Source organism: Schistocerca serialis, chromosome 7 (genome assembly GCF_023864345.2).
Source record: "Schistocerca serialis cubense isolate TAMUIC-IGC-003099 chromosome 7, iqSchSeri2.2, whole genome shotgun sequence".
In the NCBI taxonomy this organism is placed as follows: Eukaryota; Metazoa; Arthropoda; class Insecta; order Orthoptera; family Acrididae; genus Schistocerca; species Schistocerca serialis.
Window position 1 is genome coordinate 314,543,311 of NC_064644.1, and position 23,771 is coordinate 314,567,081.

At 40.4% G+C, this 23,771-nt stretch overlaps 1 pseudogene; it reads left to right on the forward strand.

The window, feature by feature from the left end:
• Nucleotides 1-16,395: 16,395 nt before the first annotated feature.
• On the forward strand, nt 16,396-16,513 carry LOC126413373 (5S ribosomal RNA; annotated as a pseudogene).
• Nucleotides 16,514-23,771: the final 7,258 nt, after the last annotated feature.

The window sequence follows — 23,771 nt, forward strand, 5'->3', positions numbered from 1 at the left end:
ACTTTCTCCTCCTTTGGTACAAGAGTGACGAGTGTAAAAGCCTTTTTAATAATGCTTTCTCTCCCATTTGATAAGTTTGTATTTTTATCAGTTTCTTGTCACAGATGTGCTTTCTTCTAAATGATTTGTCTGTCAAATCAATCAAAGCTTTCCGAACGTTGAAAGGTGGCTACACTGAGCCACTGCGCCAGAGATTGCGCCAAAGAGTATTATTAAGCCGCCTCCACAGTGCTTGGAGAGAGCTCGTAATAGTCAGTGCCTGTTAAGAACTCGTGGCAGTCAGTGCTTGTCCAGAGCTCGTAGTAGTCAGTTTGTGCCGAGACGTGCTAGTGGGCACTGCTTGTCGTGAAGTCGGAGTGAGATGTGATAGTGGAGAGTGTTGTTCCATGTTTTATGCAGTTATTTGATGGGAGAGATAGCAGATGTTATTCTAATGGAAATACTGTAACGATCAGAGTGCTTTTCGTCAATATATATGAAGGTAAAATATTGAGTGTTTTTTTCATTAATTCCATGTTTTAAATAATGCGTCATTACAGGTTCAGTCAACAAAGCATCTGGCGTGTGTTCTTGTATTAGAGTTTAATTCTGGTTTCCTTACGCAATTGTAGTATTTGTAATTTTCTTTTATCACGTCAGTATAATTGGTATTTAAAAATTCTCGTCTTGTTGGAAAAGAACCGTGCCAGATGTGTACGTTGAGTCACACTCCCACATACAGAACAGTTATACTTGTGCTTTGGTTTCGTAGGTTTCATAGTTGCTGGGGACTTAAATAATTAATTGTGTTAACAAAAAAATTTCATTTCATTCTTGTTGTTGTTCTAAGCAGTCAGATAGCGTAATAATACTGGTCAGGGCCAACCGATTACGAGACACAGTGTAATCGGACATACAACAAAAAAATCTAAAAATATTTTCAAAATATTTAATTAAGCCCCCATGCACGTGGCGACCGCTGCTTCGGATCGTCCCTTGGATTCTTCTGATGTAAAAATTGTAGATAGTAGTATTGTTGTAGTAATTTGTAGTTAGTAATTGTAGTCTATTTTGCATGTGTAGATTTGGTAATTGTCATTCTTCTAATGGTATTTTTTTTCTCAGAATTTGAATTGTTGTCTTGTATACGCGTTTGACAATTTAGTGCAACTGTGTCAATTGTTTGTTAATCGTGTTTGAGGGAAACATTTCATGTGAATGGTATTGTTGGAGATAAAGAGTCATTATGTGTAATTTTCTTACAATGACGAATTTTTTGTATATTTTGTAAATGATTATGCGATCAATGAAAGAGACGAAAATGATGAATAGTGAGAATAACGAAATTGTTAACATGGCGAACTCGCCAACAGAGGAAAACAGTATGATGGATAATGGAGATGAAAACAATGTAATAAGTCGGGAAAATAGTCAGGAACCATTTCAAAATTTTTCTCAATCAGAAAATTCACAGAATACGAGATTAACGATAGATGATTCTGAAATAGTATCGAACACAGATAGCTTTACAGCTATGCAGAAGGAAGTTAGTTTTGCGGGAAATGTTAGGGGCGAAAAGAATTTCGAACCGGCTGATATGGAGCAGTTGATGGGTGTAATATTAAATTTGGGATCTGAATTAAAAACAGTGGCAACAAGGTTAGACTTACAAATGGGAACAATGGAACAGTTTAGATCGGAATTTAAAACAGAGATTGGAACAATTAAAACCGAGATGGGAACTTTGGGATCTGAATTAAAAACTGATATGGGAACAATGGAAACACAGTTTCGATCTGAATTAAGATCACAGATGGAAACAATGGAAACACGGTTAGACTCACGAATAGGGACATGTTTCAAAAATATAAAAGATGAGTTAAAGAAAGAAATCAGAGAAGAAGTACAACCGATTTTGAATTCTCACAATAACAGATTAATTGCAGTAGAGATTAGACAAAGGGAACAGGATAGAGAACAGGAAGAAAGAGACCGCGTGATAGTACAAAAATTTTCAGAGTTAAATTTACAACGTGCACACGATAAGAAAGAAATATTTGAAAGAATCGAGGAATCCGTACCAAATGACAGAATAAATAATCTAACACAACAATATGAACAGTTAACTACCAAATGTGTCAATACTGAAACCCGGGTCGCGACACTTACGGAAGACATTAATAAACAGAAGGAAAAAATAGGTGATTTAGCGGAAAGAGTTGAGGAGATATCAGATAAATTGACAAATCTTAGTTTAAATGGGGACAGAGATTCTGATGATACGGCACCATTGCCATTTGCAGAAACCGAAGAGTATCAGAACATAAATAAGCATGTTGAAAATCAGGGAAAATTTAATGAACGCGTGAAAAGGGAATTTGAGGCATTACGAAAGCAAGTCAAACAAATAGAAGGCGAAATTGTAGGAAAAGACAGTAGAAGAAACTTAGAATCACAGATAGCAGAGGGGTATGAAGAAAGTAATTTATTTCATTTACGAGATGCAACAAGAGAGCGCCAGGCGCGTGAATTTAACAGTAATCGACATTCGGACTGGGACAGACGCGGTGGGTCTTTGTCGCCACAAGGTGAAAATTTTGACTATAAACACTTTTTGACTGCTCGGAAATTTAAGATCTTCTGCAATTCTAAGAATGACATACATCCATGTGCATGGTTAGATCAATTTACGTACGCACTTCCGCCAAATGTGTCACTAAGTCACAAACTTGAAATTATGTGCGGCTATTAACGTCCTCAGGGGATTCACTACTCTAAGTGAATATGTGCCGTAGCGAGCATAGGGCCCCGAGCTGTAGTGGTGCTATTTCCCTTTTAGTTTTCTGTACCGCTGCCTGCTCTTTTACTATTCTTTGCATCTGTCAAACCAACTCTTCGACTATCAACAATAACCGGATTTGACTAATTTACCCAAAAGTGATTTCGGAAATTACCATGTGGAGTTACTGTACCTTCAGCAGCATTCATTCGTAGTTTAAACGACATGTTACCTGTTTATCTTCGTGACAATATTACTTCGTATGTTGACGACATTCTTATTGCTAAACGTTCTTGGAGTGAGCACAACAAAATTTTGGATTCATTGTTACGTATTTTTGCACGAGTTGGCATTACAGTAAACTTGGAAAAATCTGAATTTGGTCGTTCTCAGGTGAAATTTCTCGGTCACATTATTGCTACAGAAGGTATTCTTCCTGATCCAGAGAAACTAGATGCTATTCAGTTCGCAATGACATTCTTTTTAAACGAAAATCGGTCGACAACTCTGTTTGGTAAGTTTGTATTCCTGATGAGTGGGTTAATAAGCTGATTTGGTATACGCATTTCAGTTATGCACACTTTGGTCCCAGAAAATGCTTTCATAAATTACGAGAAAATTGCTACTTCAGTAATATGGAAAAACGTATTCGATCTGTTCTGGCCAAATGCAAATTATGTCAAAAGGCTAAGCCGCCAACAGTTTCTCACAGAGCACCGTTGTTTCCTATCATTCCAGCGAAATTAAAGGAGATGGTTGCAATCGATTTGTTCGGTCCAGTGGTTCGTTCTACTAATGCTTTTGCGTACATTTTTGTAGCAGTGGAGTTGACGTCAAAATATGTGTGTTTTACACCATTACGCAAAGCAACAGCTCGTTCAGTATCTAACGCTTTTATCAAACATTTTCTTAGAGAAGTTGGTCATGTTGATAAGGTTATATCAGATAATGGATCACAGTTTCGTTCTAAAATTTGGCTTCGTACTCTACAGCATCGTAAAATTAAACCAATTTTCATTTCACTTTTTCACCCTCAATCTAACGCTTCAGAGAGATGGATGAAGGAAATCAATAAATTGTGTCGTCTTTATTGTCATCAGAATCACAGAACGTGGGATCAGTATCTTCATATTTTTCAAAACATTCTGAATGAACTTCCTAATGATTCAACTTCTTTACCGCCTATATTGATATTAAAAAACAAAGCACCGACAAATCGCATTTCTGAAATCGTTCCTTTTCCGCCTTCACGGAAACTGCGGCATTCTGAAGTTGTCAACCTGGCTCTGCAAAATATTGCATCTGCGGCTGCTAGAAGAGAGAAATCAGCTAAACGTCCTGGTCGTTTAAAAATCTTGTCTGTTGGTCAGAAGGTGTTAATTAAGTCTCATCGTTTGTCGCACAAAGCAAAAGGCTTGTGTCGCAAATTTTTTCTGCTTTATAACGGTCCATATAGAATTCGCAAAATTATTCATGATAACACTGTTGAAGTAGAAACTCTTAAATCACGATGCTCTAAGGGAATACATCATATATCAAACGTTAAAATTTTTGTGGAATGACATACTTTTGAGAAACCAACAGCTAGATGTAAACATGCGGAGAGTACAAGGATACCGCGCTGTGTTTTGGCGGCGGCACATACTCAAAGCAACAGTCAAGTCTGTGCGCCGCACAAGGCAGTCGTTGACCGCGAACAATTGCTTCCTACGTCACGCGCCTACAGCTGATCGAGCGCTCAGTGCGAATGCACTGACAGCCGTAAACAAATACACAGTTTAATTTCTCCGATTAAATTCAGTATAAAGCTATAGTGAGTTGATGAATTATGTTATTAACATTCAGTATTTTTCAGGATTTCTCAAAGGCTGAGAAATCTCATGCCCTACCGTCTACGCTATGGGAACGGCTGACACTTAAATTTGCAACTCTGTTATTTCCTTTGGTAATTGTATATATAACACACAAATTCAGACAAGAACATAATTCTCCTATCAGAGCGTAGCACAATTTATGTCTAACGCATGTCCACATACAATATCATCAAATAATATTTATAGAGTACTCCGTCGGTTCTTGGAAGAATATAGACATATTAAAAACGTGAACACACAGGATTAAAGTTCCACAATAATATTTATTTGATAGTTAGGAACACGTTTTAGGCTTCGTCAGATGACTTAATACCAAACAAGTAATCCACCAACTTCATCGACAGTTCATAGCTGTACACAGATTGTTTTAAAGATATGTGACGTTTGACAACTACATCGAAAAAAAAAAAAACACAGGCATAATGTAATAAGCAAAGAGGCTCTGAAGAAATAAATCTTTTATTACAGTAAATTCAAAGATTGAATGTATAGGGATGTGGAGACAAATATGTTGTAGAAATGAATAATGAACAGGCTACTATGTTATATGGACAAACTAGTAAATGTGATGGAGTAAAGAAAATAAGGGGATTAAATATGCCACGAAATTCAATATTTCCGAAACAGACTAAATATACTGGAAGTGGATCTTGAATATTCTTTGTCAGATGATGTGCCGGTAAAACATCGGGTAGCATATGAACTAAAAATTGTAATTACATTTATGTTCAGGGGTACGTGTAGGGAACAAAAAGTGCTGACCAACTTCGTGCTACACACTGCTGGCGGCCATTTATTTCACTGCTAGTAACTTTACTCATTACATGTACTTTAACTGTAATCTGTGGCAACTGCGTAGACCACGTGTCTCACAGATGTATCTGGTCCCCTTGGGGCATACATGGTCATCATTATGCCTATAGATACTTATAATCGTCAAAGTTTTGTTCACAAATTAGATAACATTTTAAAGTCAAAATTTGAGTACACAGGTGAAGATCAAAGAAAGAAGAGGGACAAAAAGGAGAGGGGACATTGCAATTGTCAGCCTAGAGGCTACTCTTATGGCTTCCCGTGACCGAACAGCGGAAGGGCACCTCCAGTTGTGCGCATGAGTCGAACTGTGTCTTTTCGGACGAATTCCAATTCTGTGTAGAGCATCACGATAAATGTATCCGCTTGTGTGGGCTTTGAGGAAAACGAACGTTGCGAGAGTGTATTAGTTATCTTAATATGGTCCCAGCATCTCGCGTCATGGTATGGACTGCCACTGGGTACCCAGCACGGTAACCTCTAGATCACATAACCGGTAATTATGATGGTAGCCATTAATTTCCACGGTGTTAAGACCAGTGGCTGTGCCCTCACATTGAGGCCTCCATTGTGTTACCTTTCAACAACATAACACAATTCTTTTAAACATTTTTGGAAGGTGGCTATTAAAAGCCGCGAAGTGATGTACAAAATGCATGTCTGGCCATCAGCTGCTTTTATTTTAACCTACATATCAACAGCTTTCAGTCACGTACAGTCTTCACGGATAAGGGTTAAAATGGTTTAAGCCAATACATTACATTTGTTGTTACTTAAATAATGTGTAGAGCATGTCATGAATATCGATGGACGACACAGGACTCTTACAAGCAAACATACTAATACTAAGGGTATGCAGAGCAGCTGCTCTGTGTACACTTAGTATTAGTATGTTTGCCTGTAAAAGTGTTGTGTCATATATTGATCTTCATGGCATACTCTGCACATTACTTAAGTAATGAGAAAAGTAATGTATTGGCTTAAACCATTTTAACCCTTATCCGTGAAGACTGTACGTGACTGAAACCGGTTGATATTTGGGCTAAAATAAAAGCAGCTGATTGTAAGACATGCATTTTATACACATAACACAATACTGCATACGGAATAGGTTCCCAGGTATGTGAGTGGCTCGAAGACTTCTTCAGTAACGGGACCCAGTATGTCATTCTCGCCAGCGAGCGTTCATCAGAGACAAGGGTATCGTCAGGAATGCCTCAGGAAAGAGTAATAGGACCGCTCTTATTCTCTGTGTATGTAAATGATCTGTCGGACAGGGTGGGCAGCAATTTACGACTGGTTTCTGAGGATACTGTGGTGCACGGGAGTGTGTCGTCGTTGAGTGACAGTCGGAGGATACAAGATGACTTAGACAAAGTCGTTGAATGACAGTAGGAGGATACAAGATGACTTGGACAAAGTCGTTGAATGACAGTAGGAGGATACACGATGACTTGAACAAAGTCGTTGAGTGACAGTAGGAGGATACAAGATGACTTGGACAAAGTCGTTGAGTGACAGCAGGAAGATACAAGATGACTTGGACAGAGTCATTGAGTGACAGTAGGAGGATACAAGGTGATTAGGACAAAGTCGTTGACTGATAGTAGGAGTATACAAGGTGGCTTGGACAAATTGATGTGATAAGTGGCAACTAACTCTAAGCGTAGAAAAATTAGGTTAATGCAGGTGAGTGGAAAAAACAAACCAGTAATGATAGAATACAGCATTCATAGTGTGCTGGCTGATACAGTTACGTCGTTTAAATATTAGGTGTAAAGCTGCGAAGCGATATGAAATGGAACAAAGATCGTAGTGGGGAAGGCGAATGGTCAATTTCTGTTTATTGGGAGTATATTAGGAAGGTGTGTTTTATCTGTAAAGGAGACCTCATATAAGACGCAAGTTTGACCCATTCTTGAGTCCTGCTCCAGTGTTGGGGATCGACAGAAGGTCAGATCACAGGAAGATATCGAAGCAATTCAGAGACGGGCTCCAAGAATTATTAGCGGTACGTTCGCACAGGAAGCAAATATAATATTATTCTCGGTTCTGCAGCCTGATTATAAGGTCATCTTGACACAGTATTACCGCGGTCTATCTGGCCGTCATCTTCAGGTGAGTATTCTGTTGCACGAACTCGCCTGAAATGAATGCTGACTGCGAGCTCTATACGGCGCGGAAGGCCAATAGCGCATGCCCACGGGACATTTAGCTCGGATCTTTTACTTGAGGATTCAGCGTACCGAAGACTGCAGAACGACTCAGCTGAGCGTATAAAACAGAAGACGCTTTCACTTCTGAAGAAGCTTTAATTGCTTGATTAGATGTTTAAAAAACTTTGTCCTGGTGATGACGTTCCGGCGAGATTATACAATCTACCCAAGATACGTAAGTAAGGGGCTCCGCTTCGGCTGACTGCGAGCCATTTTTGTGCTGCACTTGCAACTTGGCGAAGTGTTTAGAGTCTGTTGTTGGCCCTCACGTCGGAAAAGGCGAACATCATATTTCCCATTCTTTGGTTTTTATACAGCGGTTGAAGTCTTTGTGTCTTGGTCTCTCTGATTTGCTTGTCAGCTTTGCTGTATTGTCGCCTTTTACCAGGGCTGCACTTCAAGAATCCTTGCAGTTAGTAGGTGAAAAACTGGACGAGGAAACAGCTAAATTTTTCTCCACGTGCTGACGTCGACGTTAGTTTCATTCCACGACAAATTTTCGAACAAACTAATGGAATGGCTAATGAGAGCCCATTGACCCCAATAGTCCCAATTTATTTACAGAAGATTCTTAAGACACTGCACTGCGGATGGCGTTTTTAAAACCTACTTGTTTTTGGAGGTACGTCACCGATACGTTCGACATGGGAGAGACGCTCTTAAAAGTTTTTCAGATAATTTTAATTGCCTTCATGCTAGCATCAAGTTCACGGTGGGGGTCGAAAATGATGGAAAGCTTCTGTTTCTAAATGTCTTGGTTTACAGAAAGAATGACAGGACACTGGGACACAGTGTTTATCTATAGCCCACATACACGGGCCGCTACCCCCACATGCACGGACTGCTACCTGCATAAATCGAGCTGTCACCATAGTTCGAATGCAGTGGAGTCCCACGGACCTTGGCATGAAGAGCTTATGCCTTTTGAGAAGCGGAAAGATTAACACAAAAGCTGGACCATTATAAACTTGTGTTGAAGCGGAATGACCATGTGGACAAAGAGATCCGTGGCGCTTTTCAGTTTGGACGTCCGCAGGAACCCTGAGAAGATACACAGGGGGTAATGTTGCGTTAGTCGTACCTTAGTCTTACTCCCGTAATATATCATCCCACGTTTATGAAATGCGACATCAAATGCTGTCATACTGAACTAAATAGTCGTACGAGTAAGCAAAAACAAATGAACAAATCGCTGGCTGTAGTGACAGGATTGCTTTTATTGCATTCTCTCGCTCTTTTGTAAGTGATTTCAGAGACGAATATGATAGTAAAGTAATTATTTTGTACTATGTCTATTTTCGTGGTACTTCGCCACTCATCTAAGCACAATAAAAAAGTAGAAAACTTTGAGGCTATGCCTGTAATTCGGTTTGTAATGAGAGAGGTGTCATTGCCTAATTCGTATTTGTAGAGAATTCGTTAATCGTCCTGGTACTACGTAGGCGTTAATGAAAATCACATAGGGAGAAGCGATCGTCATGATAAAAGAAGGGAAAGACAAAGGTGTTTGTTTTTTCCTTGCGTTGTTCGTGATTGGAATAATAGAAAATTATTGTGAAGGTGGTTTGATTAACCCTCTGCCAGGCACTTAAGGCGTGATTTGCAACATATCCATGTAGATGTAGATATTTGGAAGCCGCTGTTGTGTAGTCTACATCTACATCCACATTATTGCTCTGAAACTCACAATTAAATGCCTGTGGGAGGGTTCATCGAATGATCTTAAAGGTATTTCTTTACCATTCCACTCTCGAACAGCGCGGTGGAAAAACAAATACTGAAATTTTCCCGTGCGAGCTCCGAATTTTTCTTATTTTATTTTGATGATCATTTCTCCTTATGTATGTGGGCGCCAACAAAATGCTTTCACATTGTGAGGAGAATGCTGGTGATTGAAATTTAATGAGAAAATCCAGGCGCAACGAAAAATGCCTTTACTTTAACGATTGCCACCACAATTTTCATATCATGACCAAGGCACTCTCTCGCCTATTTCGCAATAGTCCAAAAGGACAGCGATGTGTCAATTTTTTAGTCGGTTTGAAATATTTAATTTATAGACATCAACGTCTGTAGCCAAACTAACTAGCAGTGAAATTATTCACATGTATAGCACGTATTCTTGATAACTATTTTCAGTGTGAAAGCTTTTGGTAGACATACTATTTAACATTTTCACATCCCCCAAGAATTAGGAATTGGACGTTTCATTTGGATCAATGATACGCTGAACACTTTTAATTACAATTTTAAGTTTATATTCTCTCAAAATAGAGTGACTTTGTGTGAGTTGTTTACGTTTTACAATTATAAGTGGCTGTTTGAAAAGCAAGAGGAACACTGCAGCGATTTCATCTACATGTCATTGTACTGCAGTGTGGATTGACTGCATGGTTACGAGATGGTAATCGACGGGATCGCAACAGGGAATGGGCATTTATTCTGCCGATGAATAGCTATCACATACCCATCGAAGCACTCTGCCCAATCACGTAACGCAGCTATTCTCTTGAAAAGCTCTCAGTGGTCTGGTATAACAGCAATTACATGCCAAAGCGTTCGTTATTCAACAACGGCCATCAAGCTAACTAATAACACCCTTATCAGAATCATTACACTAGGATGCAGTTTTACGAGACGTAAAATAATTATTCAGCATTTTACAGTCCAGTAAGACATTTTTAATCGTGCCACGGCTTATTTAACGTAAACTGAAATATTTATTTACAATGTTAAGTAGAAAGTATCAAATTAAGATTAACAAGAAGTTGAGACACTTATATACAGCTAGAAGGCACGCATCATACGCAATTACACGGATTGTTAAAAAATCTGAGCTCAGATATTAGTGCAAAAACGAAGAAAAGATATTCAGTAGGTATGGAAAGCATAATGCTCGTACTAAAATCGTAAGAGCAGGTGTTGGGGACACACATGAATTACTTTGTCGATTCTACGTGCAGAGAATGGCAAAAGTTTCTCATTAAATTGACCCTGAAAATCGATAGATTATGCTTGCCCGTTGGCCACAACGAGTGTCGGATATTCAGCTAAGTCGTTAGACTCCACTGGAAATTAAATAATGACGGTAAAGCTGCTAGTAGACTACAAGACATTCGACGTTCATACTTCGTCCACTGATGCGGGCATCGAAAGTTTTGTTTACTATGGAAAGCGAAATGGCATCCAAATGAAAATATAATAGAAAATTCAAGTTTTCGGACTACATCATCTTTCAGGAAAATGGCTTCTGAACAGAAAGACACGGGCCAATATGGAAGCTTTGTGCTGTGGAAGATATTCATGGCATCTTTAGTTGTTGTTGAAGGAACCTCAAAAATTCACGAGGTAATTCTCTTACTAATTACTGGTGCAGTCTCTCAAGCCAAGTTGATAATAAAATTTTGAGGAGCTGAGAGTACAAGAGGTACAAGTACTTGTTGAAGCGAAATGAGTAAGTCACTGTCAAAATTAAATTGCCATTTATAAATTATGGTACTATCGAAAAATCAGATATTTTCTCCTAATGGTCACTTAGTCGGGGTATAGCTGCAGGTATCATTCAAGATTGTAGTGCTTCTACATTACTTTTTATAATATATTACAATTCTTATAACGCTTACATCTTAAATCATGTCAGAGTAAAACGCGTACAGGAAAAACATTGTTGTACTGTGATTCATTCTGAAATCTTTTGTTACAACACAATATATGTTCGTTATAAAAAAAGAAAAAGTGCGTAATTAAAGCAAAATTAATGTAACAAGCTGAAAAACAACAGGTAAAAAGCTAATAAAATAAAAGCACCAAAACGAAAATATATTCGTGTTTTTCCAACACTTATGAGAGATTATTCTTTGTCACTTTCTACAATCTTCTCACAGTCAGTGCATTAATACAGAATCAGCGTCATTACCGTCTGCGGTATCTCTTGAGAAATATCCTTCCTAGGGCAATACTCGTGATGCTGTACCATTCTGCTGTGAATTTTTCAGCCTTTTTGGTGCCGATCTTTGACCACGTCCTCTTCTTTCTCCACTCCCTGTTCTTACACGCCTGGTAACTGCTGTCTGGGAGTGGTATATATTGTTATAGAATTCACGATAAAATGCGAAGGATGTAATTCTTTATTTCCTGAAGATTTTTCCACTTCTGAAATTTTGTTCCAGACTCGTCTTCACGCAAAGGATGCAAAACAGGTATTTCAGGGGAACCAATATCGTACCTCCTGAAATAATCTTTTTTAAATTCAAGATACTGGCTTAGTGAATGCTTGAACTGCATTGTTAGAGGTTTTTCTTTATTGATTCTGATTCTAGTAATACTCCTGCACTGTATTTTGTTTCCTTGAATATCTTTAGCAAATTTGTACTTTGGTATGGCATCCATGGGTTTAACTGAAAGATGTTTTCCTTGATTTCCATTATGTAAACTGTAGGTTGATCTTTTTCAGTGTTTCTACCTTGTTCTGGGGACGAAATACGTATTTCAAGTGTTTCTGTGCATTATCACATTCCATGTATGTATGGGTAGATTCAAGGAACTTATGATCTGTTGTCAATATGCTGATTTTGCCTCAATATATACATCGACATACACGTCACTCTGTCGGACTACTTTTAATAATTCATACCGGAAGCTTAATGAAAGCAGCTATTCTCATTTCGTCCGCAATTTCACTTGTACCAGTTGTATTCCAAATGTAGTCCACGCATCGCTTAGACTCTAAACTTTATTATCACAGGGTGCAGATGCAGAAAATTACTTATAATTCTTTTACTCTCAAGAGATTCAAACTTTAGTTTAACAAATGTGCACTTAGATCATTTTGTTGTAAAATGTGACTTTTACCATTTGTAGTGATGTAGGGATGTAGTTGAAGTGGAAAGCAACCAAACCACTGTGTATGGCTCTGTGCTATCTGGGGAGGGATGGTTGCATCCGCCACTTCAGTTCAGTTAGTAAACTAGCTACACCAAACTTCCAATAAAAGGACAAATAAATACTAGTGAAGTATTGAGCTACAACAAATTACTATGGCTGATACAAACTGTATGTAAGGAAACTGATAGTTACTGATTTTCTCAAGTGTCTTAAACACTGTTGGCTGGTTCTTAATTTGAGGCAGAATGGATATTAACAACGGATCATGTGTTTTAAAAACAAATGTTAAAGTTCGTAGATTAGCCCCTGAGACTCCATACAACGTAAATAAACACAGTAAACTACCTACGTTCTGAGCACTGATGCTCCAAGTAAATCAATGTTTTTGAAACCACTGCTCGCTTTACATGGAAATACCCATATGCTACAACTATAGCCAACACAGATAATGTCCCAGTTAAGCACCAGCTGCAAATAAATTCAAGTCCCGACTGTTCGTCAAGCCACAAATAAAGTCCTGACAGTGGTTAACTTATGAAAACCTTTACGCTCGACCAGCATCCACAATTAGGGATGCTTTCAAGAATTCAGTAAAGTCTATAAAATCACCAAATAAAATTATAATTAAGCTGCGACGCAAGCGAATAATAAGTTCCTTCTGAAACGAGCTGCCTCTCCACCATGCGGAATAATGAACTTCATGCTTCAGGTGTAGCTGAAAACTAAGTCCCCTCTCGAGCGTCAACCCGGCCCTTAGATACCTACGGGCTGGACTTCCTGCGATTACCCGTCATTAAGCTCAAATATGTCCCAGTATAAAATTATATTTTTTATATCTGTAATGTTAGCCAAAATATAATTCCCAGGAAAATCTTTGCTTTCGTGCTGACTGATTCAAAACCAAACACTGCACTGAAACAAGCGTTCAGTTCATAGCGCTGTGGAATGTGGGAAAAAACCGCAAATTGGCATTCCTAAGAAGAAGAACAACACCAAAAATGCAACAGGAGAGTAATATGTAAGAAATTGTCCACGCAACCTGCCACTGATGATGCCTTGCAAAAAATAAAGGCGAAACGCGTATGGCACTAAAATTGTGTTTATTCAGTTGCTGTCAGACGGTCCATAAGTAAAAAATATCAATATACCGTAATATTACACGCAACTAAGGAAGACCGGACTACAAAAGTTATTGGTGCTTTGCTGCCTTAAAATGAGCCTAGAGTTTCTTCAGAGATATTTTGTTTCTAACAACTATGAATGAGGTAACAGCACGCTTGAAGAGCTCAAATCTGTGATGACAAATTGCACGGAAGCACTTTACGGTGAGCATGAAATCGCGAATAGAAGGCAATACAGATGATTAAATTGGTTATCCTGGCAATTTGTACCATACATTCTTTCACTTCAAGGTATCATTTCTTCTATGTATGGTGATCACATTCAAATAACTATTCATGGGAACTTTCGGGTTTGTGAAAGGACTACATCGATCCCTTGAAACGCTCCAGCTGCAAAGAATTAACCTCGGTATAAATAATCTTGTTCAGCGAGAAAATGGAGAGTATATCTCTGTTAACAGAGTTACGGAGTAAACTGACTCTATCAATTATCCAGTCTAATTTTTAAATCTCAGGACACAAAATTAATTTGTAGAACGGCGGCCTGATCGTTCTGTTGCGAAATTTCAGCCTACCGAAATTATATAATGGTACGAGGCTTTATTTTCTCCAGCGTAACATTATAGAAGCAGGAACTTTGACGCGAATTTTTGTACCTCGAATCTCAGTTATTCCTAACAACTTAACATTTCACATTAAACATGCTGGTAAGGTTACGTTATGCCATGACAATAAACGAAGCGTAAGGCGTTGCTTTTTGCGTGTTCAGCTCCACGTGTTCCTTTCCCGTGTCAGCGAACAAACAAGCGCTTTGCTCATGTCCCCAGCCATACTGCTTCAAACGTTGTATTCAAAGAAGCTTTATAAGCCAACAATAAATTCCACGAGCACAGCTATAAATAAATACTCAGGCAAAGTTGGGCTGGCTCTGAGCAGTATGGGACTCAACTGCTGAGGTCATTAGTCCCCTAGAACATAGAAGTAGTTAAACCTAACTAACCTAAGGACATCACAAACATCCATGCCCGAGGCAGGATTCGAACCTGCGACCGTAGCGGTCTCGCGGTTCCAGACTGCAGCGCCAGAACCGCGCGGCCGGCAAAGTTGGGGTTTAGAGTTAGTATTTGATTAAATTTAGAGGTGATTTGGTATATAAAGGTTGCGACAATTAGCGCTCACTCCAACCACTTATGACATCAACAATGGCTTTAACATGGCTGCATGTCGAATCGATGAGCTTGGACGACTGACTGAGGTACGATATACCATGCTCCTTTGACTCTGTGCCAGATCCTTCGTAGAGTGTGAAGTGGAATTCTGTTGGCATCCCACGACGAGATGTTTTCAGTCAGTGAGAGGTCTTCAAACGCGCTGTTTGGGAGGCGAGTCGAACTCGTTCCGTGTCGAGGTAGGTCAGAACGACACAAGTGACATGCGGTCATCCAGTGTTTTGTTGAAAGATAACGTTACGAATATCTTGAATACAGCGCACAGCTACCGACTTCAACACGTCCTGTCATGACGAAGTCGGTGGCTTTGCTATTTCTTCGAGTTCTCTGTGGTGTTACCTTCCAAAATTATAATGCATGACTCTATGTCGCCCGTTCTGTTCTGTGCAAGTTTCTGCCTTTGCAAACCAGAGACAACAGTTTTGTGTATTCAGTTGCAGCATGTACTATGAGGTCAGGCGCTGCGTCCGTATAAAGATAACGAATGTAATCTGCCAACGTTAGATCTACTCGCAAACTCCGCAAACGGTCCATTGCGATGCTGTCCCGGGATTTGTCTGAAAGACACCGTGGTACCACTCCTGTGCCAGTGTTGTCACAGGGTGGACCACTGTCAGCATGATTTTCTCTGCTGTTGCAACAAGTGAAAACACAACTATCTCTGTGCTGAATATAAGTGGACCTTCTGACGCTGTCGCACTGTCTGTGTAGGAGTATTCCTACAAAGAAGCCCATTTAGTGACTGAATGTACGTGACATGGTTGTTGAGCACACAATATGTCTATCCTCTTGTAGCGCTAGCCGAGTAACGCTATGCAGCTCCTGCATGGCTCTGAACATGGACTTCCTGATCCCTTCGATTTTGTATTCGCATGATAGTCGTAGATCGCAACCAGCTGGAGCAGAAAAATATGGAACGATAGACAGCAGTCTTGAAAGGCCAAAATTCACAATTTGAATTGGAACTCTTGTCCGAAAACGTACCGTCTCCATGCTACAACAATTTTAAAACACGCTGGTAACGTGACCCCTTTTACAAGTAATTAGTTCGGCGTGAACCTGTACGTTACTTGTTTTACAATCACACATATGTGTACTCGCTGACAGGTTCTTCTCAACGTGATGCAGTACGTCCTCCTCCAATTCGGGCGTGCGACGTCTCCTTGGAGCACCACCTGTTGCGCTTGCTGACGGTTAAGATACCCTTTCTTGAAGCCATTGCGTAATTGTGGCGAAAAGGTTATGCAATGGAGCCGGATGGTGTGGAGAACGAGCTTGATAAAGGCGACGAGAGCTATCCCATTACCACGGGCTTCACCATTCTAAAGGACAATGTCAGTGTATTCTTCTCACGTGTAGTCATCCATGTTGCTGTAACATTCACGGACCCGTGAAGGAGCCCCGAACCAGGTCTGAGAGATAGGACAGACATCAAATGACATAAGTCGATCCGACGTAATCACCCCCTACCATGATTACCATGTTGTTTACCTACATAATGCCAACGGCCTTGCCGCAGTGGTGACACCGATTCCCGTCAGATCACCGAAGTTAAGCGCTGTCGGGCTGGGCTAGCACTTGGGTGGGTGACCATCTGGTCTGCCGAGCGCCGTTGGCAAGCGGGATGCGCTCAGCCCTTGCGAAGCAAACTGAGGAGCTACTTGATTGAGAAGTTGTGGCTCCAGTCTCGTATAAACTGACATGCGGCCGGGAGAGCTGTGTGCTGACCACATGTCCCTCCCACATGTCCCTCCATATTCGCATCCAGTGACGCCTGTGGCCTGTTCGGACGAAGTTACATAGCAAACACGATTTTAAATGGATGTAGCACGAAAAGAGTCCCCTCTGCAAGTCATATAAATTACCAAAGGGAATTTCCAAACACCCTGTGTATGACAAAGTAGTTAAACTGATGATCAGTATAGAGCTCCTGAGTTATTGCTCACAAGATTAAATTTATGACTATAATTGAATTATGACGTATATGAGGAACCATTTACACTTATGATAGGCAAATAATAATGAGATTACAATCTGCAAAACTATAAAACCCTTTCATGAAGTTTTAAAGAAATTGCTTGATCTGCTTTCAGAATCGAGTAAATTTTGGCTTACATTCTTTCAAGGATGTAAATATGAAGTTATTTTATGGCCTCTATTTCAAATGTGCAATAGCTTGGGGTCATAATTCATGTTTTCAAAACTGCGATCTGCATCTCTGATTTGCTTGGCTATTGCAGTTCTTTATGGTGTATCTCATGTGACTGTTAACCGTTTGTCCTACAAATTATACAGAGTATTCAGTGTACGTAATTTTGTAAATATCAACCGTACGAGGTGGCGCAGTGGTTAGAACACTTGACTCGCATTAGGGAGGACGGTTCAATCCATCGTCCGGCTATCCTGATTTAGGTTTTCAGTGATTTCCTTAATCGCTCCAGGAAAGTGGCGGGATGGTTTCCTTGAAAGGGCATTGCTGACTTCCTTCCCCATTCTTCCCTAATCCGGTGAGACCGATAACCTCGCTGTTTGGTATTTTCCCCCAAACAACCCCGCCCCTCCAACTGTAGATACCAAATTTGTTTAATTTACAGTAATGCGTTTCAATATTATGGCACAGACTATGACACATATTTTTGTTGGTTGAGACATCTATCCTTATTTTATATTATTTAAAGACATTGACAATTTTTTGCAAAATTTTAGCTTAATACGAGAAGCATGCAGTGGGTGCGTTATGTTTCTTTTTAATTTATTCAGTATTTATTTTGTTCCTTATTTTATCAGCCTAATCGTGAATAAATGTAGGCACGTAACTATTATCTGCAGATGTCGGTTGAATTCTCTTCAATCAGGGAGATTTTAAACGCCCACTTGCTCTTTTATTTGTATGTTTCTATTTTGTGTATGCTTAGGTGGAACGAGGTAGGATGTATATTTACGTCATTGGCAATGGGTGTCCTGAAATTTTAAAGACATGTTCATAATAATTTCTGCATGCACTCAGATCGAAGAGATTTGTGGTTTTTTACTTCATGCTCATATGTGACAATGTTCTTGTGGAGTTCGTTGAAAGTTCATCCCCATGACTGATGAGGAGCAGAAGCAATAATAATGGAAGTAATTGGTTCTGGTTACTGCACCAAAGTATAATTCTTTATGTCGATCTTTTTATAGTAACATGAAAAAGTATCGTAGCATATTCAAGGTTTCTACTACGATGAGATCTAGGAACTTCTCAAGTCTATTTTACTTGATATTGCCCAACAGATTGAAGGGATATCATGATGGACATGATCGAGTCGTTTGCGCAGCACATGCGGGAGTAGTAGAGGGAACTTCAATAAAAACAAGGAAAGCACCTGCCTTTGGAGGAAATCTTTGAAGGCTCCCTTTCTGTATTAATTCTTTACACAATTGGTAATTATTGTTGTTCTTGTGGTCTTCAGTCCAGATACTAGTTCGATGCAGCTCTCCATGCTACTCTATCCTGTGCAAGGTTCTTCATCATTTAACCATACAGTAAAGCTGAATGCCCTCGGGGAAAATTACGACTGTAGTTTCCATTGACTTTCAGCCTTTCGCAGTACCAGCACAGCAAGGCCGTTTTGGTTAGTGTTACAAGGCCAGATCAGTCAATCATCCAGACTGCTGTCCGTGCAACTACTGAAAACTGTGCTGCCCCTCTTCAGGAACCACACGTTTGTCTGGCCTCTCAACAGATACCCCTCCGTTGTGGTTGCACCTTCGATACGGCTGTCTGTATCGCTGAGGCACGCAAGCCTCCCCATCAGCGGCAAAGTCCATGGTTCATGGGGGGAATTGGTAATTATAAATAGATAATACTGTATTTATTGGTTAAAGTAAAGGTGTCAGATGCTCATTTTTTGCAATAATCTGAAATAATCTCATCCAAGCAAGGACCTACATTTTTTTAAGAACAATGTGAAGCACTATCAGTCTGATACGTGCTCCTGGTAGGCTAAAACAAGTTTGCTAGAACTATACATAGTTTTTGCAAGGAATTACCTGCATACCGGACAGTAACTTGTAGTTCAGATTAAAACAGAAAATGACCTGTCTGCGACGGTAGAAATATGCTCTAGGGGAGGCAGAATTCATGAGCTGCGATAACATTACCGGGTTTTTGCGCGGTGTGGGCAGCTGCATAAATTTCTGATGGGAGTTTGGTGCGCGGCCGGAGGCTGGCCAGGAGAGGTCGCCGGCCGCCATGACAGTCCCGTGGGGCGGAGGCCAGGGCGTTATCGCGGGCCCGGGGCGCGCCGCGTGAATAATGAAATGGAACGGCTAATAGCGGCCGCCTGCGCCCAGCTAAGCTCTCGCTGTTGTGCGCTATGGCCTACATATCAGGCGGCGAGGCGCGGCGCGGCGCGGCGCGGCGTGGCGTCGACATGTATGTTTCAACAGGCGGGCGCGGAAGGGAACATTTTAGGGCGAAAAGGGGGCCACCATTCACAAGTCGTGCGTCAAAGGGCAGCACTGTGCCCTGTGTAATCCGGAACTGAGACGACCGGTGAATATGTCGCGATTACGCAATTGAAGGCCTCGGGGAAAGAAGGGGATAACTCCACTTTTTTCACAAGCTGCTTTTTTAGTGCTGCATAAAGAAAAAACATTGCACTTTTTTGAGTAAAACGAGATATACCATATAAAAGTCTCTATAAGCTACAGGATAGCATCCCTTATTTCACTTCGTTGAAATTGCTGAGCGTTGTTAGTTGCGACAGCCAGGAGAGATACTACGTTCATGCTGCACATTTTCTTGTTCTTCTTCGACAAACCAGTACAGAAGTTGGCACAGAAGCAGCTACGTAAAAATATTTAAATATAAAAACCGACTTCACAGTTTTCCTTCGTGTGAGACCGCGTGTGCAAGATTCGTGTGATAATTGAAATTCTAGATTGGCATATTTTACTCTTTGCATCGTTTCTGCATAAACTTCCTTTGATTGCAGCAATACCCATTCGTGTTTTGATAAATTGGGAAACTTCGTAGATTCACGTGCTCCGCAATAAATTCAATTGTAGGCTGAACTTATTTGTGCTCTTTTAAAATTTTTGAGAACACTAGGCCTACCATCGTTAAAAACTATCGTTCTCTAATTTCATTTTATAGTTACATGAGACATGGGCTATTTTTTAAAATTTCTGGTCGCTTACAAAACTGTATTTGTGTACGTTACCAGTACGAATGTTTTGGATAACTTCGTAGCAAATCACCATTTGTGATTCGAAATTATTGCCAAAGAATAGATGACCTCGAATTTCATTGGATATCAACGCAAATAAATGTGTACTTTTGAAAGTTTTTGGAAGTTATTATTTACATTTTTAGTAAATTAACTCTATTGTGGAATTTGCTAACAATTATAATTAACCTTAAGCGGTTTTATAAAACTAATAATTTTTATTACATGTTTTTCTGTTGCCTGAATAGAAATCTCGTTTTGCGTATTTGCTTCAGTTCTTATAAAGAATTATTAATTGTTTAGCTCAGCAACTTAAAAGATAATCAGCAGGTTTAGTTTAAAGATTTTTCTTCACTGTCCTACAATACATTACATCAGCCAAAATCCATCCTCGCGATGACTACCATTTTCGAACACGATATGAACTGGTTGACTTAAAGCAGATAAAAATCGCTCTGACTACTGTCAAACGATTGGGAGCTGCTGCGAATCGTTGTGTTGGAAGACCTCCCGAGAGTCGGGTACCTGTGGTTCTAGTAGCGAAGGTACCTCGAGTACTATCCTCTCCTTTGGATTCTGTTTACTCTACGGAAAGTGTGGGATCTGCCACTTCTCTTCCACTTGACTGCAAGTGACGTTTCGATGGTAGATATAGGCGTCCCATACAGGGTGGACGAGGACCAGGAAGGAGACCACTCTCACTATCCAACAAGTTCGAGGTGCTCTCTTTCACTGAAATTGAAACTGAGCCAGTGTGACCCACTTCACCTGTTTTGGGGAAACTTGTTTCGTCCAGTGTCAAGAGGAGGCTAGCGCAAAATGATAGCGGTCTATTAATCGTCGGCAGCTCAAATGTGTGGCGAATGATGGTACCCCTTACAGAAGTCGCGCCACACGACAGGGAAGGACACAAGGCGCTCTCAGTGTATATGCCTGGGAGGGTCAGTTAACATATTGAAGAGGCTGTTCTGGCAGCCATTAAGAGAACAAGCTGCAAGCAACTGCAGATACTGACGCACTGTGTAATGAATGATACCTACCGTCTGATCTCCGAGATCATACTTGAAGCATTACAGCAACTGGCACAAAAGTTTGAGACCAGCCTTGTGCAAGGAGGCCCCTTGATTCTGAGTCGAGTGGAAGAAAACCAGAAACTTCGAAGGTTTTATGACTTCCTAGACTTCCTAGATTTGCGCTACAAGGCTGAGAAGTGTACAGGCACTCTACATATCAGAGGAGGTAGATGACTGAGTGAATGTGGGATGCACACAAGGACTCTTTTTTTTTAAAGTTGACAACTCTCCATCCAATTCAGATACACGTAGCTGTAGGAAACCCAGCAGTATCGGTGTGAGGTAGAAAGAAATGCCTCCAACAGACGACAGTATCAAAATCCTAATGGTTGACACCTGAAGCATTCACAACAGAGTGCCAGAGTTCAAAGCACTCCTGAAAAGCAGTGAGGCTCACTGATGCTAGGTACAGAAAGCTAGTTAAATGCTGAAATTGATAGCACTGACTTTTTTGGGGAAAATTTAAGTGTCTATCGAAAGGATAGGTTAATTGGAAATGAAGGTGGTGTACTTGTCGCAGTAGACATGAAACTGAAAATTGCAGATGAAGCTGTATGTGACATTGTTAGGGGAAGACTCAGGATCAAGGGTGGGCATAAAATTGTAATTATATCTTTCTACAGCCAACAAGACTCATATTCTTATATAATCGAAAAATTTAGAGAAAACCTTTGTTCATTTGTCCGTAAATTCCCCAATCATGCAAAGGGCGTTCAAAAAGTTTTGCACAATCATCTCTAACTTTTTTATTTTTTGCAAGAGAAGAGCGAAATTTTTTGTGATCATACTTGAAACATTTAGCTATAAGTTGGTATACAAAAGTATTTTTTTTAATTTACAGATGAGCCATAATGGACCGTGAAGTATATGTCAGGTTGCAACAATGTTCCTCTTGAAGACCGGCGATGTCTCAACAACATCGGTTCACAGGCAGTTGCTCCCTGTTTATGAGGAGGACACAGTGGATCGCAGCAGTATTCAGGGGTGGTTGCAGAGGTTTAAAGAAGATGATTTCTCTGTACTGGACAATCCGCGATGCGGTAGACCATCGACGGCAGTGAGTGATGTAAATAAGGAGAACATTTACCAAATCATCCTCCCTACAGTCCGGACTTGACTCAGTCTTGTTTTTTACCTCTTTCGTCGTCTGAAGGCCCACCTGCTGTAGAACATTTGATAGTGAGAAAGACCTTATTTCCTGTGTCAGAAGATGGTGTAAAAGTCAATCTCCAGAATTTTACCAAAGTGCAAAATCAAATGGCTCTGAGCACTATGGGACATAACTTCTGAGGTCATGAGTCCCGTAGTACTTAGAACTACTTAAACCTAACTAACCTAAGGATATCACACACATTCATGCCCGAGGCCGGATTCGAACCTGCGACCGTAGCGATGAAACGATTCCAGACTAAAGCGTCTAGAACCACTCGGCCACTCCGGCCGGCCCCAAAGTGCGTTTACATCATGGAAAGCACGTTGGTCCAGATCCGTCACAGCTGATGGAGGCTGCACTGAGCAGTCTCAGTGTATAGATTAATGTTCCAAGTATATTCACAAAAAATTTCGTTCTCCTCCTGCAAAAAATAAAAAAAAATGAGAGACGACTCTGCAATATTTTTTGAACGCCCTTTGTACAATAACCATATGTGAAAACTCTAATCACCTAACAATCAGTCCGGAAAATTACAGTTTTGTTAATGGTAGGCGTGGTAATACTCCATGTGAAACAATAGCAAAGACTTTGTCTGAAAAATAACCTAGAACATTTTGTTCGAAACCCCACTTACTATGGACATATATTGGATCTAAAGGCAACAGACGGACCTGACCTATTTGGGGAGTCCACATCGAAACTAGTATCAGTGTCCATGAGGCGATTGCGGCAACGAAGATTGCCAAAGTAAAAAGATCAACTAGAATGAGCAGAAAGATATATATTCATTTCTTCACTAAACTAGATACAAATGTAATGGTGTCATATCTCAATGACGAACTTGGCACTTTCAGCACAGGGCAGGAGCATGTGCAGAAACTATGGCTCAAGTTTAAAAAAATAGTTGTTCACGCAATGGATAGATACGTATCCAGCATAAAAGATCATAATGAATGGGAACCTCCATGGTATACGATCACTGTAAAGGAACTTCTAAAAAACAGAGATGACTGCACAGTATGTGTAAAACAAAGGGTAGGGCCAGAGAGATGCCGAATGAAACGCGTTTCAAATGGCTCTGAGCACTATGGGACATAACTTCTGAGGCCATGAGTCCCGTAGTACTTAGAACTACTTAAAACTAACAAACCTAAGGATATCACACACATCCATGCCCGAGGCAGGATTCGAACCTGCGCCCGTAGCAGCAGCGCGGTTCCGGACTGAAGCGAGTAGACCCGCTCGGCCACAGCGGCCGGCGAAACGCTTTTAGCTGCCAAGAGAGCAGTGCGTGAAGGCTTCAGTGACGATCGTGAAAGAATATTGTCACACGATATTTCACAAATTAGTCAATGGTGTTCAGAAACTGCCGAAATCGTAAGAACTATACCAAGTTCCAGGGTCCGATGAAATCCCTATCAGATTGTATAGCGCATTTGC